Genomic DNA, 17126 nt, shown 5'->3' with positions numbered 1-17126 from the left:
TCTCTCTTTCTTTCTCAGTCTCTCTTTCTTTCTCTCTCTCTCTCTTTCTTCTCTCTCTTTCTTCTTCCTTCCTCCTTCCTTCCTTCCTTCCTTCCTTCCTTCCTTCCTTCCTCCTTCCTTCCTTCCTTCTTCCTTCCTTCCTTCCTTCCTTCCTTCCTTCTTCCTTCCTTCCTTCCTTCCTTCCTCCCTCCCTGACATTCAGAACCAGTTAACAAAGCCTGAGTCTATTCCCCAAAGCATCACTGCAATTTTTTTTTTCCGTTGACTTCAATGAGAATAGAACAGTAATTGTGAGAATGTTTGAAGATCCCAGCAAGGGTGGTACAACTTACATGGCCACAAAAAGCAACAAAACAGGTCATAAAGCCTTTTTTTGGACTAAATAAATTATCTTAGCCAAAGCATTTCCTCTTTGCTGAAAGAACCAGTAAGGTGCTTTGTATATTGCTCTTCTGTTAAGGTCGTCTGGCCACAGGAAATCTGATCAGTTTAATATTACTAAGTTAAAAATATTGACCTGGTTTTGTTTCATTTATCATACATTTAGCCCATTATATTTTTGGTTATGATCCTTACTTATTGATCACCTCTTATACTAAGTTTTGTCTTATATATATTGAATTAAATGGTATGTATTTCAGTGATAATAGTATCGAACCTTCATATCTTCAAAAGTTAATATTAGTCAAGATATTTTGATAGCAAGAGTGAATAGGAAAAAATAAAAAACAACCCCAAACGTTAACAGAAGTCTTAAATATGCACTGTTTCTGAAAATTATATATACATTCTTGAGTTTGTATACATAGGTGTATGTATATATATGCACAGACATAGATAGATGTGTGCATATATATATATAAACTCAAAGACCATTTACTTTCTAGAGACTGTTACTATATTGTTTGGAAGTTTCTGGAACATAAAAATACATAACTGAAATTAGTGTATACAGATGTATATTACAATATCCTTTAAAAACTATATATGCTGACAAAAGAAAAAGATTGGGCAGAAAACTTTGTAGACAGTGCTTCAATAATCACAATGCGATTCTAAGAAAATGTATGCTAATTTCTGAAAATGTGGTTGATAATAAAAATAATGGAGAACTCTATAATAACCACAGAAGTAACAGCAGTTTTAGAAGCTCTGAATCAAATACTTTGCAAAGCACAGCTGGATTACCAGCAAAAATTAAAGTGCATTCAATAAAAGAAATTATTTGACATGTATCTGCACCTACAGTAATAGATCATTATGTTCTATTTTCAAAGATATAATAGAAATTGAGGAAGTGATAGGATTTTATTCCAAGTGATCAAGTGACTAAAACAACTCCTTCTGGAAAAATCACGTTTATGTGTAGAGAATAACAACTTAAATTTTTTCCCTTCTGGTGGCAAAGGGTGATTTGTAAAAAAAAAAAGAAAGAAAAAAAGAAGAAAAATTATACATAAACAGTATTAGTCAGTCACAGTGCAGGTGTTTGGTTCCATCTGCTAGCATAGCTAAGTTTTGAAAGTGAGGACATGGAAAGATGATAGTCCCAAGCATTACTGAAGACAATGTTCTTACTTATAATTCTTTTATTTTTCTGTCTAGAACAAAACTGTTAACAGCATAATGTGTAGGCTGAAAATTCATGTTCTGCATGTTTCACTTCAATACAATGATTTTTTTATTTACGCATCAAATATTTCTGCCAGAATATCTGTTTAGGGCTGAAAAAAAGACTGTGCTATCCATAATGAAGTATTCCATCTTCTTATTTATTTGTTTGTTTGTTTGTTTATTCATTAATTTATTTTTGTTTGTTCATTAATTAATTTATTTATAGCATTTTTTTTTCTAGATGTCTTGGAACAAAGATTAAAGTTTCTATAAGTGGTTGGATGTAAATTGCCAAATTTATGATCATTTGGAAAACTACGTTTTTTGAGTAACAACTTGCTAAATTGCAATTCTCTGAATAGCTCACTACCACCTGTACTCCTATAAGCACCAGCAAGTTCTCCCATGCTCCTCACACTTCCACCTGAAAAATTAATGGTTGTTGATAATAAAAATGAGAGTTTGAAAAAAGGCAAAACACCTGGATATGAATGCTAATATTCCAGACCAAGTTAAACTGTCATAAATTGTAAGCTTCTATTAAAAACCCAAACCAATCCAAAACAAAATAACAAAACCACCCCACCCACCCATAAAAAAAAAACCAACATAAAACCACAACCCAGAAACCCCACAGATCTTATATGAAAATACAAAGTTGACATCTAACTCCTTGGCATGAAATACAGGGAGCACAAAGATTGCATTGTCTTTAATATCATGCAAAATGAAGCCAGCAGGAGAACAAATTCTGAGATTTTAAAAAAGCAAGATCTGGAAAGTAAACACTGGTGTCATCAGTAACATTCAAATATCAAAGTGGACACAAAGACTTATTTTAAGGTAAACATACCTAACTTGGGTGATTTGAAGATGAGACCATACAGTTACAAGGGCATGTATTTTTAGACTTCAAAATAATGTCTGAAATAAAGAATGGCACAAAAATTTACTGAGTTGTCATTGTGCACATTCTTGAGATCTTTTTATGAAGACAGTTGTATAACATTTGGAAAAACATCACTCATACCGTTTCCCCTTTGTCAGGCTGCCATTTATAGAAAAAAAAGGTAAGGGATGGATCTGGAAGCTAGCTGAAGGAATGGAAAACTCAAATTTAAAAAAATTGAGAGTTTGTGGTGGTGCATAGTAAAAAGAACCCAGAAATGTTGAGGGACATCATATTAGGATACCCAGTATAATGATATTTTTTTGGAAGGCACAGTTCATGTCATAATATACATGGGAAGGATGGGTAGAAACAGTCCATGATCCAAGAAAGATGACTTATCATTTTAGTATTTCAATTTTAATACAGAAAAAATACTGAAAAAAGACCCAAGTGGGACTTTCAAGAAAGAAAAATTAAACAAGTGAATGCAACTGAAAAATATATGTTTGACTTCAGTAGTGAAGATGAGTAGAATGTGGTATGGGGAACTTCATGTCATGAAACATAGAATTTCTACATTCCTATGATAAAAAAAACCAAATGTAGCAAGACAGAGAAAGACACATTTGCTGACCATAGTTTTGTCTTTTTATGTTATCACAGATTTATCAAAAGAATATGTGAATATACAACTAAGGAAAGCATAACAAAAGAAAAGAATGGAACAGCTTTAGAAGCCTCAGACTTTTGCCATGCAGTTTGACATTGTATGAAATTAGTTGTAATGAGTTAAATGAATAAAGACAAGTATTATGATCATTATACCTTAGAAAATTGTAAAGGCTGTCATATTAAAATTACAACTTTGGAGAGGTATAAAATGTAAAAGCTGAGAAATGTGATCCTGCAAATGTACAAATAACAGTCAAAAGTCTATTAAATAGAGTGACAGTGTCCAAGAGAAAGTGAGTTGTTTACATTATAGAATAGTTATATAAATGAGACTTCAGATCTGTGCTGCTCTGATGACTAAAAGGAAGAAAAAGCAAATAGGAATGCTAATAAAATTAACTGTTTCCTTAATAAAGGGAAATCAACCTACATAAATGTAAAATTCCTGATTTTGCAGGTGCATATGAACAAGCAGGGCAATGCAGACTGATTCTTTTCACCAAGTGTTGGATCTTTTTATTTTCTGCTTTTACGGGAGTAATTTTTAATCATTCACTTTTCTCTTATAAAATGATCACAAACTGGTATTCCATTTTTTTCCCCCAGAAAAAGAAAAAGATAAAAGAAAAAGAACTAGATCTAATATTCTTGAGGCTGGATAATGGACCTATTGACAAATCAAGTCTGTGGTTAAGGCCATTTAAATAGTAAACATATTCCATGGCTGCTGCTTACACATGTTTAATTATATCAACACCAGTTTGGTCCCTTATTATAGCTTTTTGAATTTTTCTGTAGCTTTCAGCTATGTAAGTGATGAAACTGGGGATCACAAAGGCAACACATGTGGTAAATGCTTTATATTTTTTAATATTAAGTGAGTCAGTAATCTCTACATCCAACTAATGTTGTTAGCCTTGTGTGAAGAGCTGTGTAAATGGGTTTCACACAACAATACTATCATAGATTAGAAAAAAAAATTGGAAATGTATGTTAAAAGTTAACTTGGAAAAAATAAGTCAGTCATCTCTCATGAATACTGCTCGCTAGCTTTTAATGTCATAAATATGCTTTTTATAGAAACCCAGTTCCTTTGTTATTTTCAGAGAAAATAAACTGTGACAAGTTTTGTAAGAAGTTTGTTCACTGTTGTAGAGGTTTACTCTTTCTGCTGGCCTGTTCTCTGTATTTAAAAGTTGAGGGTAATTAGTCATCTTTTTTATTGTTAATGGAAGATTTTAATTTCCATACTTATGCCTCAGACCTTTGACTTTCTAGCCAAGACTGTAGCTCTAGAAACAGTATAAGCCTTCTGCCCAAAGTACACAGAAAAGTATCAGCCACTTCAAATATGTTTGAAAGCCTTAGCACTCTAATTTATCCAGGAAAAAAAGAGCCTATCAGTGAACTGTTTTAAAGAGCCTACAGCATTTATGAATCTTCCTGCAAGACTTCCTAAAGATCAATAATACTTCAAATCTGTTAGAAGTAAATAAGACATACGTTTCTAAGTTTGATTACTTCAGCATAGCCTGTGAACCATATTGCTTATGACAGAAGTGTTTAAAGAAATCCATAACATGCTAGTTTAGATAGAGCAAAATATAACTGTGGATGTTCAGTTTCCACTATTTTACTCCTGTCTTCAGTGACAACTATATTTAATAGCTCTACATATATACGAGAGTGCACATATGATGTGCACTACATGTAGATATTCCTATAGTCCTTTTGTAAATGCTCATTTATATCCATCACAGCTAAACACATGCCAAATATTAATGTTGACCTCTTTAAACCTTTGGTCTGGAAAATTATAATAAAATTGAATTAGGCAGCTCTATTTTTCTATAGTGGACTTTGAAAGGCCAAGGCAGTTACTAAGGAAAGAGGAAGTGATTGAAATTTCTGACTTATCAAGGAAGAAAATGATCACAGTCTGTGTTAGGCATTCTGTAAATGCTCAGGTGCAATTAAAAAAAATACATTTGAAAATAAGGGTGTGATTTTAATCCAGATTGATGACTTCACTTATTAACAAGATGCTTTAAACATAATTAAAAAATACCATTGATCTATTTATGCCCTCTGTGAAAGATGGAAAAAGATAAATACCTAGTCTTGGTGATCAATTAGTAATTTATGACAAAGTTAAAGGTTATTTATCTGTGTCACATACAAGAAAATAATTCTCATCTTAGTTTTTCATGATCAAATTGTTATTGGAAGCTTTCATATCAGTTAAAAGATTAACAAAAAATGAATGCCAATTCTTCTCGATTATGGACTAACTTTCAGAAACCCCAATATTTGTTGAGAAAAATTATCATTACATCCATGTAAAGACGTAATGAATATCAAACAGGGTCCAGAATACATGCAGAAGCGTTAGGAGGTCAAATCTTTGAAGGTTTGCTTGAACAAGTAGAGGGAACAGTTTCAAGTACACAATGAAATGTAATACTTTTCAGCTGGTATTGGCTGATAAGGCTAAAAGAGAGGAACAATTACTGTTTATTGTTTAATAATAATGTTGCCAGAAGGATCAGCAAAGAAGGAAGCTCTCTAAAGGTGACAAGCAAGGAAAAAGATTATTCATGTTTGGATGCACACAATGTGAATCTTCAGGAAGCACTGGACAAGGCACAGATCTGTAACAATATCAGAAAGAATATTTAGCAGAATTGAGGAAACAAGCAAGGAAGAATGCATCGATACGTGTTATGTTCTTTACAGCTATCTAGGAAAGCCTAGAAAATCATTCTCTCAAAGGAAGCATTGCTTATATTAAACATTTCTACAATGCCCAAACTTTTTTCTGTTACCACTTATTTTTGTGGATCGAAAATTTGCAAATTATAATGAGTACAGTCAGTGTTCTGAAAGAAAATAATTATCTGGAGTTCCTGGAATATCCTGGAGTCATTAGACAGCCAGCCTACCTTCTAACTAGCAGAGTCTCCGGGAAGCATATGCAAATTGACCATTATGAGCCCCAATGTTGACAAATTAATTTGGAGACATGGAACAACAACAATCACATTCTGACACAAATGCAGCCATGGTACCATTTTGCCAGGAAACTTTTTTCTGCACAGCCTTATGGATATCATACATTTTAATGAAGAGGAAAACAAATGTTTTTCTATAACTTGGAAAAAAAAATGTTCCAGTCTTATGTAAGAATTTATTTACTTTTCTCTGAAATAAGTGCAGAGTTAAAATTTGTTGCTGAAAGTAGAAAAATTCATCCTGAGTTTGTGAAGTTATGATCTGTACTGGGTCTGGCTGTGATGGTGTTAATTTTTCTTCATAGCAGCACGTATGGTGCTATGTTTTGGATTCGTGACCAAAATAATGTTGATAATACACCAACGTTTTACCTGTTGCTGAAAAATATTTGCACAATCTGAAGGCTTTCTCCCACTGGTAGGTGTGGAAGTGAGCAGCTGTGCAGGGCTTAGCTTCCACCTATGATCAACCCACCACATGGTCTCGTAACGCAATATGTGAAGCACAATATTAGAGGGGCAATTACGCCTCGTTTTAATTTTAAGGTTGACATCTTTTCCGAATACAACAGAAGCAAGTAGTGAAAAGTAAATCCATAGAATATATCCTGTCTCCAGCAAAATTCTTTCATAGAAATCTTGTCAGACTTTGTTAAACAAGACCTGTTTTATTCTTATCGGAAGGCATCCATGATTAACACATTTTAAAGTTTTGCTTTGCATTGATAAACCTGGTGATCTTTCAGATAAAAAAAATTATTCTGGAAAGGAATTGTAATTTTCCTTCAAAAAGAATATTATTCTATCATCTTCTCTGTTTTTGAAAATATAAAGTTTAAAATGTTACCTATATCAGAAGAAATATCATGGGAAGTTTCTAAAGAAAAAATTAGCTTCATAATAAAGAATAAAATTTGAAAACAACAATGAGCTAGGTCATAAACAAAAAGCTTTAAACCTACACCAGAATAGCAGAGTATATTGTACTTTCAACATTTAATGCATGGATTAGTAATGTCTTCATATGATGGAATCCAGTTAAACACCGACACTACCAAGTTCACAAAGAAATTCTAAAGTTTAATATATTAAAGAACCAACTAGTTTCTAGAAAAAAAAAAGTTTTTAAATTGTTCTCAATTATTGCTTTTCTCTTTAACATGCATTTTTTAATAATCCAAATTAGAAAAGCATAAAACTTTTATTATAGACTTATGACTGTGAAATATTTAAACTCCATGCATCTCTCCAGGTTTATATATATGTTTAACATAAAACGATGACTCTTTTATAAAGCTTGTTGGTGTTTTTGTCTGGGTTTTGGGTTTGTTTTTTTTTTTTCATTTTTGTGGATAATATTAAAATATGCTTTACACTTGGAAATTAACAAGCATCTTGACAATCACTAAACCAGCTATTCAACAGATATTTTTTTTATGGATACCTTGTCAGAATTCTCTGCACAAATCAAACTGCTTAATTTTTTTACAAGTCTCTTGAGAATAAGATTCATACTTCCATTTTTACAAACTGGTCTCATAAGAAGACCCATGGAAGTTCAATTCTGAAGTAATTTGAATAGTTTCATGGGTTAAAATCTGGCTCCACTAACTTCAAAGAGGACAGGATTTCACTTATAGGCTTTTCAGCAGTTTTACAATGTCCAGTATTTTTTCTCTTTTGGCAGTTACATCACACATTCGCCACCTGTCCATAAGCAGAACACAGAAATCTCAAAGAAAACTAACATTCGGGGGTAATCTCTAATTGCTTTGCCAAGTTCCTCTAGGAAGCGACCATTCCTGACGTCATAATCAACATCCTGATGTAGCTTCCAAAACAGGCATGGATTAATGCTATTCCTTCCCTGCAGCTCATCCTTATTGTTTCTATATAATTCAAAAATCTTCTTTTACTTAATTTAGTAAAGTTATATGCTCAGTAAATTCTTTACAATATTGCAATCACTTATGCAAGTAATTGCACTTCATGAAATTATTAAAGAAATATAAAAGAAGTGGCCACTGATCAAGTTCCTAGAAGTCAAGTATGTGCACATTGTTTATGTGGAAGAACCTTTTGATCTCTAAGACAATCTGAAGTGGTGATGAAAACCAATGTACTGTTACAAGTTGCATTTACATTTTGTTTAACTTATGTAGGAATTAAAAACTTGGTTTTTTCTCAATAATGGTTAATTTCCATCTCTCATCAATTACTAGTATATATTAATGAGCTCATGACAGAACACAGTGGATGCAATTCTAAATTTATGGTAGTCAGGATGTTAAACAAGATGATGGAATGCATTATATCTGCCCTTAAATACAACAAATAAGCTTATATTTAGATCTATTAAGACTTCTGTTATGTCTAGCAGAGAAATTAGAAAATTTACAGATGATAGCCTTCTTAGAGAAAAATAGAAGTAAAAGTATTCTCCTTTCATCCAAAATTATTACCATAGCTCCACCCCTATATTACTATTTCTATTAATGGAATTTTGGGGGAAATTATAAGACGTGCTGCTAATTCAACTTAATATTTTCTAACAGCATTAGTGAGGAAAGTTCTTTTTCTGGAGGGATAAAAGCAAGACTTCATTAAGGCTGAACACATCAGCAAAAATCTTTATTTGTTCTTATAGCTGTATTAAATTTCCTCTGGAAGTTATTATCTAAAAAATTATAAGACCAGTCCCAATCATTTATGATACATTAATAATTCTGCTTAGAAGAATGCAAGGATGAAGCATAACAACTATTACAGCTTTTCCTAAGGTAACTGTTGTATTTTAATTTTAGCAAAGGGAAAGGAATGTCAGAATCTTTAATTTCATTGCTAGGTGTGCCAATTACTCCTCATGAATGTTCAGTGGGTCATAAACTTAAAATTATTAGGTTGGATACGTAAATATACACATTTAAATCCACATCCAGACAGTGAATTAAGTGGCCAGCCACAGCAGCACCACATTTTCATATTAAAAGGAATAAGATTTACTGTCAGGTAGTTCTAAAAATGTTGTTGTTCAAAATGTTTCTTATTTTAATTAAGGGAAATAATTCCATAAACTCCAGGTGTAACAATAGAAGGATCAACAGTGTTGGCACTTAATCCTTTTTTCCTCATATTTCTAGATTACCAAAGCAGCAAAACAGTTCTAGCAATACGGGACAGTTCCAGGCAGTAGACCAAAATTCAGGCTCAATTCAGTAGTCTAGACACACAGGTATACTGTCATTGGAGAAGCATATCTCATAAGAGATATATACATGGAGCAGACAGGTAAGATGCAGGATCCATGAGAACTGTGTATGTCATAGACTGGTAGGTTAGCAGCAAAAATATAATGATCTGATTATATTAGAAAATTAAAACACATATTTAGTATCCTTTTAGATACAATGCAACATTGCCACTGTGGTCCACAGCCAGTATGGTCTTTAGTCACCTCTGTGACATCACTGTCTTAGCTGTGCCCCCTCCCCTCTGGGCTTCTTGTGCACCTGGCAGAGCACGGGAAGCTAAAAAAGTCCTTGACTAGTCTAAGCACTACCCAGCAACAACCCAAACATCGGTGTGTTATCAACATTGTTTTCATACTAAGTCCAAAGCACAGCACTCTGCCAGCTGCAGTGAAGAAAATTAACTCTATCCCAGATAAAACCATGACAGTATCCACCCCTTATTCCATATCATTTACATCATGCTCAGGTCCCATATTACCCAAAACAATATCAATAACCCCTACCTGCCTTCTCATCCTTTAATAGAATATACAGATTTCATATATCATTCCCCTAGTCTATGGATCACCCCTGTAAAATGTCCGTGAAATGTCCATTGAGTAATCTGCTTTGGGTTCCATCTATTGTACGATTCTTTCAGAGAGGTGGGGTGTGTGGTGTTGGGTTGTTGCACGCTGAAGTCCGTCCTTGTTTCATCACCGCTGCACTGTTAGTCCTTGTTCTATCACCGCTGCACTTTGCCTGGTTCAATGAAAGTTCATTTTTTAATTAAATTGGGAGATTCCCACCATGATACCATTGATATGGCATATAGCAACCATAGTAGTGATGACATACAACATTATGCAGCAATTAACAGCATACCATTCTGTTCATTGGCTGTTTTCACCCAAAATCAAATCCCCTTGACATACACACCAGATTCCTCCATCCTCCTGCATCATCCACCAAATGCACACCGGTCCTTTAGTAAAAGCAATCCCATGAATGGGTTTGCCTTTGCCCGAGGCAGGAATATCCCAGACTGTTTTCCCCAACATAATTTTTTATGTGCAGTACAGGGACTCTATCCCCTTCCACAGTACGTAAGGATTCTGATTGGGCAGGGCCAGCTGGATTTGTAGATCCCGTAGCATTGACTAAAGAGGTGCCTTTTGCTAAATGTGTATCCCAGTATTTAAATGTTCCACCCCACTTTGCTCTCAGTGTCGTCTTTAACAGTCCATTGTATCTTTCGATTTTCCCAGAGGGTGGTGCGTGACAGGGGATGTGATACACCCACTCAATGCTGTGATCCTTGGCACAGCTGTCTATGAGGTTATTTCGGAAATGAGTCCCATTGTCTGACTCAATTCTCTCTGGGGTGCCATGTCGCCGCAGGACCTGTTTTTCGAGACCCAGGATAGTGTTCCGGGCAGTGGCGTGGGGGACAGGATACATTTCCAGCCAGCCAGTCGTTGTTTCTACCATGGTGAGCACATGGCGGGTTTGTGGGAGTGTGATATAGTCAATTTGCCAGGCCTCCCCATATTTATATTTCAGCCATCGTCCCCCATACCACAGAGGATTTACCCGCTTTGCTTGCTTGATTGCAGTGCATGTTTCACATTCGTGGATAACCTGTGCAATAACATCCATGGTCAAATCCACCCCTCGATCATGAGCCCACCTGTATGTTGCATCTCTCCCTTGATGGCCTGAGGTGTCATGGGCCCACCGAGCTAGAAATAGTTCACCCTTATGTTGCCAGTCCAGATCCACCTCAGCCATGTCAATCTTGGCAGCCTGATCTACCTGCTGATTGTTCCAATGTTCTTCAGTGGCCCAACTCTTTGGGACGTGAGCATCCATGTGACGTACCTTTACAACCAGTGAAGAAAATTAACTGTACCCCACATAAAACCATGACACTTAGAAAGCTGTATCCCAGGGGCTGGTACTGGTTCCAATACTGCTTAACAGCTTCATTAATGATCTGGATGATGTGGCAGAATACACCCTCAGCAAGTGTGCTGATAATACAAAACCATGAGGAGTGGTTGATGCACCAGCTGGACCTCAGCAAGCTAAAGAAATGGGCATGAAAGAATGTCATGAAGTTCAGGAATTGGTAATACCAATTTCTGACCTTTGGGAAGAAATAACACCATGCACTGCTAAATGCAGGGGGCTTACCAGTTGAGGAGAAGCTTTGCAGGAAAGGACCTGGGGGTCCTGGTGGACAACAAGCTTATCATGAGTTAGAAAAATGCCCTTTACAGCAAAGATGACTAACAACCTCCAAGGCTGCATTAGGCAGAGTGTTGCCAGTAGGTCTAGGTAGGTGATCCTTCCCTCTACTCAGCCCTGGTGGGACACACCTCTGGTAATGGGTCAAGTGCTGAGCTCCCCAGCATAAGAGAGACAGGGTTGTATTGGAATAAGTTCAGCTAACAATCATAGAGATAACTGAAACATCTGACATACAAGGAAATGCTGAGAGCAAGCTGAGATTTTTCAGCCTAGAGAAGAGAGGGCTGAGGGGATCTTATAATAGTGTATAAATGCGTGATGCAACAAGTAAAGAAGATGGAGCCAGACTCATCTCAGTGGTGTCCAGTGACAGAACAAGAGGTAATGGGCACAAGTTGAAACACAAGCAACTCTGTGTAAACATATCTTTTTTACAGTGAAGGCCATTGAACACTGGAGCAGGTTACCTGGAGTGGTTGTGGAGTCTTCATCCCTGGACATATTGGAAGCCTGACTGGACACTGCCCTGGGCAACCTGCTTTAGCTGACCCTGGTCTGAGCAAGGTTTTTGGATTGGGCAATCTCCAAACATCCCTTCCAGCCTCAACTATTCTATCATTCTACAAAATTTTAGGTTTATCTGTTTTACTCTCACTGCATTCTTAATCCTGAAATAATAGGAACAGAAACAGGATTTTTTTTTAAGTTCTTTTTCTAAGTTTCCTGTAATATGGGATGAATTACATATACAGAAAATTGAGGATTTGGGCATGTCATAGTTTTCATTTTGGTTATTGAACATTAAGAGCTTGTGTTTGGGATTCTATACATCCAAGACGTAGGCTATTGTAATGAATAGGTGACTTCTAGGTATACTTTTTGTAATACACTGTGAAGAGATAATGAAATTGTTGCATGAAAACAAGAATTTTAAAAAGAATATATATTATTTGAGGAATTTCGATAACGTTATTACCAGAAAATATATTCTGCAAATTCTACTTTGTCAGTCCTGAAAATGGTCAGATACCATTAAAATTATTTGTAAACTAAACCATTTACACATTTACCATTTACCATTTAATAAAATATATCACGCAAATTCAAGCCATAATGGGTATTTAAGAACTCTCACTACATTTTTCTGTATTTTAAGTTCTGTACAATGGTCCTTCTGTAGAAGAGATTATAATATTTTATTTATGGTAAAAAGCTCAATATAAGAGAGCAAATACTCCCATTTCCCTGCATTGCACCAACATTCTCAAGGTTTTTAAACTGGCTTTTCTTCAATAATTCAAATACAGGATCTCATAGTTTCACTTTTTTGGAGATGTGTTATTTTGAGTCTGAACCTTAACGGTGTTATAGCTAGAAGCCAAAGCATAACTTTCTTAGTTTTTGACATCTTTATGAGCTCAACTGTTTTCTTTAGAGAGGAAAAAAACCAAAAGGTATGTGTTCTGTGAATAGAAAAGGCAGATTTCCTCTATTTGTTGCTGTCTCTCATGGGTCTAAAAATGAATGGACTGGGGTTTATAACATAGGTTTCTTGAGCATATATTCCTCTAAGGATGTAGACTTAAGTTTTTTTGAAATCAAATCCCAAGGGAAAAGTATGTCAGAGGATATTAAAAACAGCTGTTTAAGTGTTCACACTGGGTCTCCAAAATGAAAACAAAACAAAAAAAAAAAAAAAGAAAAAAAAAGAAAAAGAAAAGAAAAAACCCAAATCCAGTAAGCTTAAACGTCAGCCTTCTTGCTTCTATTTTCTAGATAATATGTAGCATTCTACTTTTTTATCATAAAAGGTCAATGTATCTTGACATTTATCCTCTTCTGATTTATCCAGATAAAAATCAGGAGTAACCATCAGGATCAAAGTTCCTACCATAATAGAAGCATAGAAATATGACCATTATTTCAATTTGTTAGAACACACTGTAGAAGAGCAGAAGAATAATTGTTCACTGCCACTGTCAAATTTCTGTCTTAACAGACACACCAGTGTATGTTCTGCCAGCCTGAAAATGGAAGGGATTCACTAATTTGTTCAGACTTGGCAAGTCTTACTGGAATTTTGCATTTCTTTTATAAAAAGTGTATCATGCCGACAACTTCCAGTTCTGCTAGATTCCTTATGAAGAAGGCAATGAGGCACATACCTGTATCTGTCTTGCACTGCTGAAAATTTCAAAGACAATGAAATAGATAGCTTTCTAAGAGAGAGAGAGGAGTGTATCAAATCCTTAGGCTACCAGCTACACTGCAGGGCAATGTGTAATTTTGGTGCCAGTTGTCATTTATATTGTACTTCACAGATGTTAAGTACTTAGTATTTTATCTCAACTTCACAGGAAACCAAGGGAGAAAAGTTAATGTCTTGGCAATAAAGGACAGAGCATCAGAGATATGGCTTGAGTGCAGAAATGTGCTTTGTGTAATCTAATAAATCATGCTGTTCATATGCTGTTTAGATGCCAGTAGATCTTCTCAGAAAGGCACAGAGCTCAGTTGGACTTGGCTGTAACACTAGGGTTATCAGTGTCAGCCTTAGGATTATTGCCTCCCAAATCCATGAACCGATCTGGGGGACCTCCAAAATGCAAATCGATGTTTCTCAGTTTTTTCTTAGACCCTAAGGAACAGATCAAGGAAGTGTGGAAAAAAAAGAGCATGAGGAGGGAAGTGCAACAAATGTATGATCATCATAGAACAGAGATTTTGAACAGTGATGTTAATTTGAACGTTCAGCTTACTCTCACATGAAAGATGAGATAAGATGGGATTTTTCTTGACATTTCTAGGTCCTCAAAAATAATCACATACCAGAAAGAAACAAGAAAAGGGAAGAAAAAAGATGGTAATGAAGTATAGATTAGAATGCAAAACTGATCATTAATGTAGCCCTCACCTTTCAGTTCATAATATAATCATGTTTAGGCTTGGTATTTAAACTACCACACAATTAAAGTTTTAACTAGCATACATATTCATAATGAACACATACAACTTAAATTTACATAGAAAATATGTAAAGACATTGCTCACAAAGCAGTAGGAGTCTTATGTTAATAAGACTTTTATTTTTATCAAATATAGGAGCAACATATAAAGAGATGTTATAAACCAATTAAAAGTTAACTCCCACTCTCAAAATATTAAAAGAAAGTACATTTCAAGATGCATTAACATTAAATTGTTTTGATTTTGTAATTGCGATTGGTTTTCCTCCCAGGCCTAGTCCTAGCTGTAGTCCTGAATTCAGTTAGATGAATCCATATACATAGTGAAATTCACAACAGAAAGAGGAAAACTTAGGCCTTCATAAAATACAGTCATTCCTAAGGACTTTCACCAGGAGCAGTAGTAATTAGTGAGGTACTTCTGAAATAATAAATTTAATACTTTAGAATTCATAAAACATACCGGAAAAAAAGAAAGCACATATCAGAGGTTATATTACAATCATTAGCACGGTATTTCTCTTACTATATAAATAATGTGCGTGATTGGGTGTTGTTATTAGATGAATGAGCCAATTTATGATATAAGAAAAAGGAATCTTCCAATAGGATTTTTTACAGGAAAATCTAAGCAGAACTTGAAACACATTTTCACTCTGCATATGGCTGCAAGATTAGTGTGATCACATTTAATAAATTAGGTTTCCAAATAAGGTTAAAGCTTCTTTAACCTATTAATTGTCAGTGAAGTAGAAAAAGAACATATATACTGAGGTCCAAATCATTCTTCTGGAACTGCAAAATGCAAGCTGCCATGTAAATATTTCTGCCAGCAGCTTAATAGTAACAAATGATGTTATTTCCCAAGGTCAGAAAAACATCCTTTCTAAAATTTGGATAGTGATCATATAATATGTTGTTTACTTTCCTCCTGTAAAATAAAATTATTTCTTTTCATCAGTATTACCTATATATTAATGAGTCTCATTCTACAAAAAAAAATTTCCAACAGTACATTCAATTTTTTTGTCAAGTTTAAGAAATTTTTTCATTAAGGTCAAGCACAACAATGCTTCCAGGAGGGAAAAAAAAAAAAAAGAAAAAAAAAAAAGAAAACCCAAAAGTACCAACTCAGCATGAAATGTCAAATATACTTTTAGGAATCAGTTTCTCTGCTCAAAACTTACGTATGACTTATATTTTACGTTTAAATCTGTAATTCCTAGATTCTAAATGCTGATGTCCTTATTGGATTTGGAGAATATCCTGCATGTTACATCTCTGAGATCAATGGAGACAGATACATAAGGGAATAAGGCTCCTGCTCCTTGACTGAAATCACATAATTCCCCCTTGTTTGAACTGTTGTGTATCTGAAATGAGGAATGTAGTCACTCTTCGGTTAATTTTCAGTCAGTGGCAAATCAAATCTGGACATGGAAAAATAAAGTTAGCAAGTTAGCAAATGGATATACAACACAAAGCTGGAAACATACTTTGGACAAAATTCTCAAAATCACAGAATGGCTGAGGTGGGAAGGGACCTCTGGAGGTCACATGGTCCAACTACCCTGCTCAAACAGGGCCACCTAGAGCTGGTTGCCCCCAGTTGCTGAGGGCCACATCCAGACAAATTTCAAGCATCTCCAGAGAATGAAACTCCACAGCATCCCTATGCAACCTATTCTCAGTTACCTTCACAGTAAAAAAGTGTTTCCCAGTGTTCAGACAGAACCTTCTGTGTTTCAGGTTGTGCCCATTGCCTCTTTTTCTGTCACTGGTCACCACTGAAAAGAGCCTGGCTCTGTCCTGTCAACCCTTTCTTCAAGTATTTATGTATATTGATAATATTGCCCCTGAGCCTTCTCCTCTCTAGGCTGAACCATCCCAGCTCTCTCAGCCTTTCATTATAAGAGGGATGCTCCAGTCCCTTCGTCACCCTTGTGACTTTTGTCCATGTTTCTCTTGTACTGAGCAGCCCAGAACTGGACATAGCAGTCCAGGTGTGGCCACATCAGGGCAAAGTAGAGGGGAAGTATCATCTACCTTGACCTTTTGGCAACGCTCCTCCTAATGCCCATTAACCTACTTTGTGGCAAGGGCACATGGTTGGCACATGTTCAACTTATTGTCCACTGGTACTGCCAGGTCCTTTCCTGCCAAGCTGCTCTCCAGCTGGGTGGTCCCAAGCATATACTGGTGTTGGAGCTGTTTCTCCCCAGGTGCAGGACTTCGCACTTCCCCTTGTTGAATTATATGGGGTACCTGTCAGCCCATTTCTCCAGCCTGTCGAGGTCCCTCTGGGTGGCAATATCAGCTCTCCTCCCAGTTTTGTGTTATCAGCAAACTTGCTGAGGGTAAACTCTGCCCCACCATCCAGATCATTAATGAAAATGTTAAATAAGATTGGATGCAGTATTGACCCCTGGGGTACATCATACAATGCAGTAGCTAGAAGATAGCCTCCTAGTTTGAGATTCGGGGGTAT

Source organism: Phalacrocorax carbo, chromosome 1 (assembly GCF_963921805.1).
Source record: "Phalacrocorax carbo chromosome 1, bPhaCar2.1, whole genome shotgun sequence".
NCBI classification, from domain to species: Eukaryota; Metazoa; Chordata; class Aves; order Suliformes; family Phalacrocoracidae; genus Phalacrocorax; species Phalacrocorax carbo.
Note: the sequence above shows the minus strand (reverse complement) of the source record.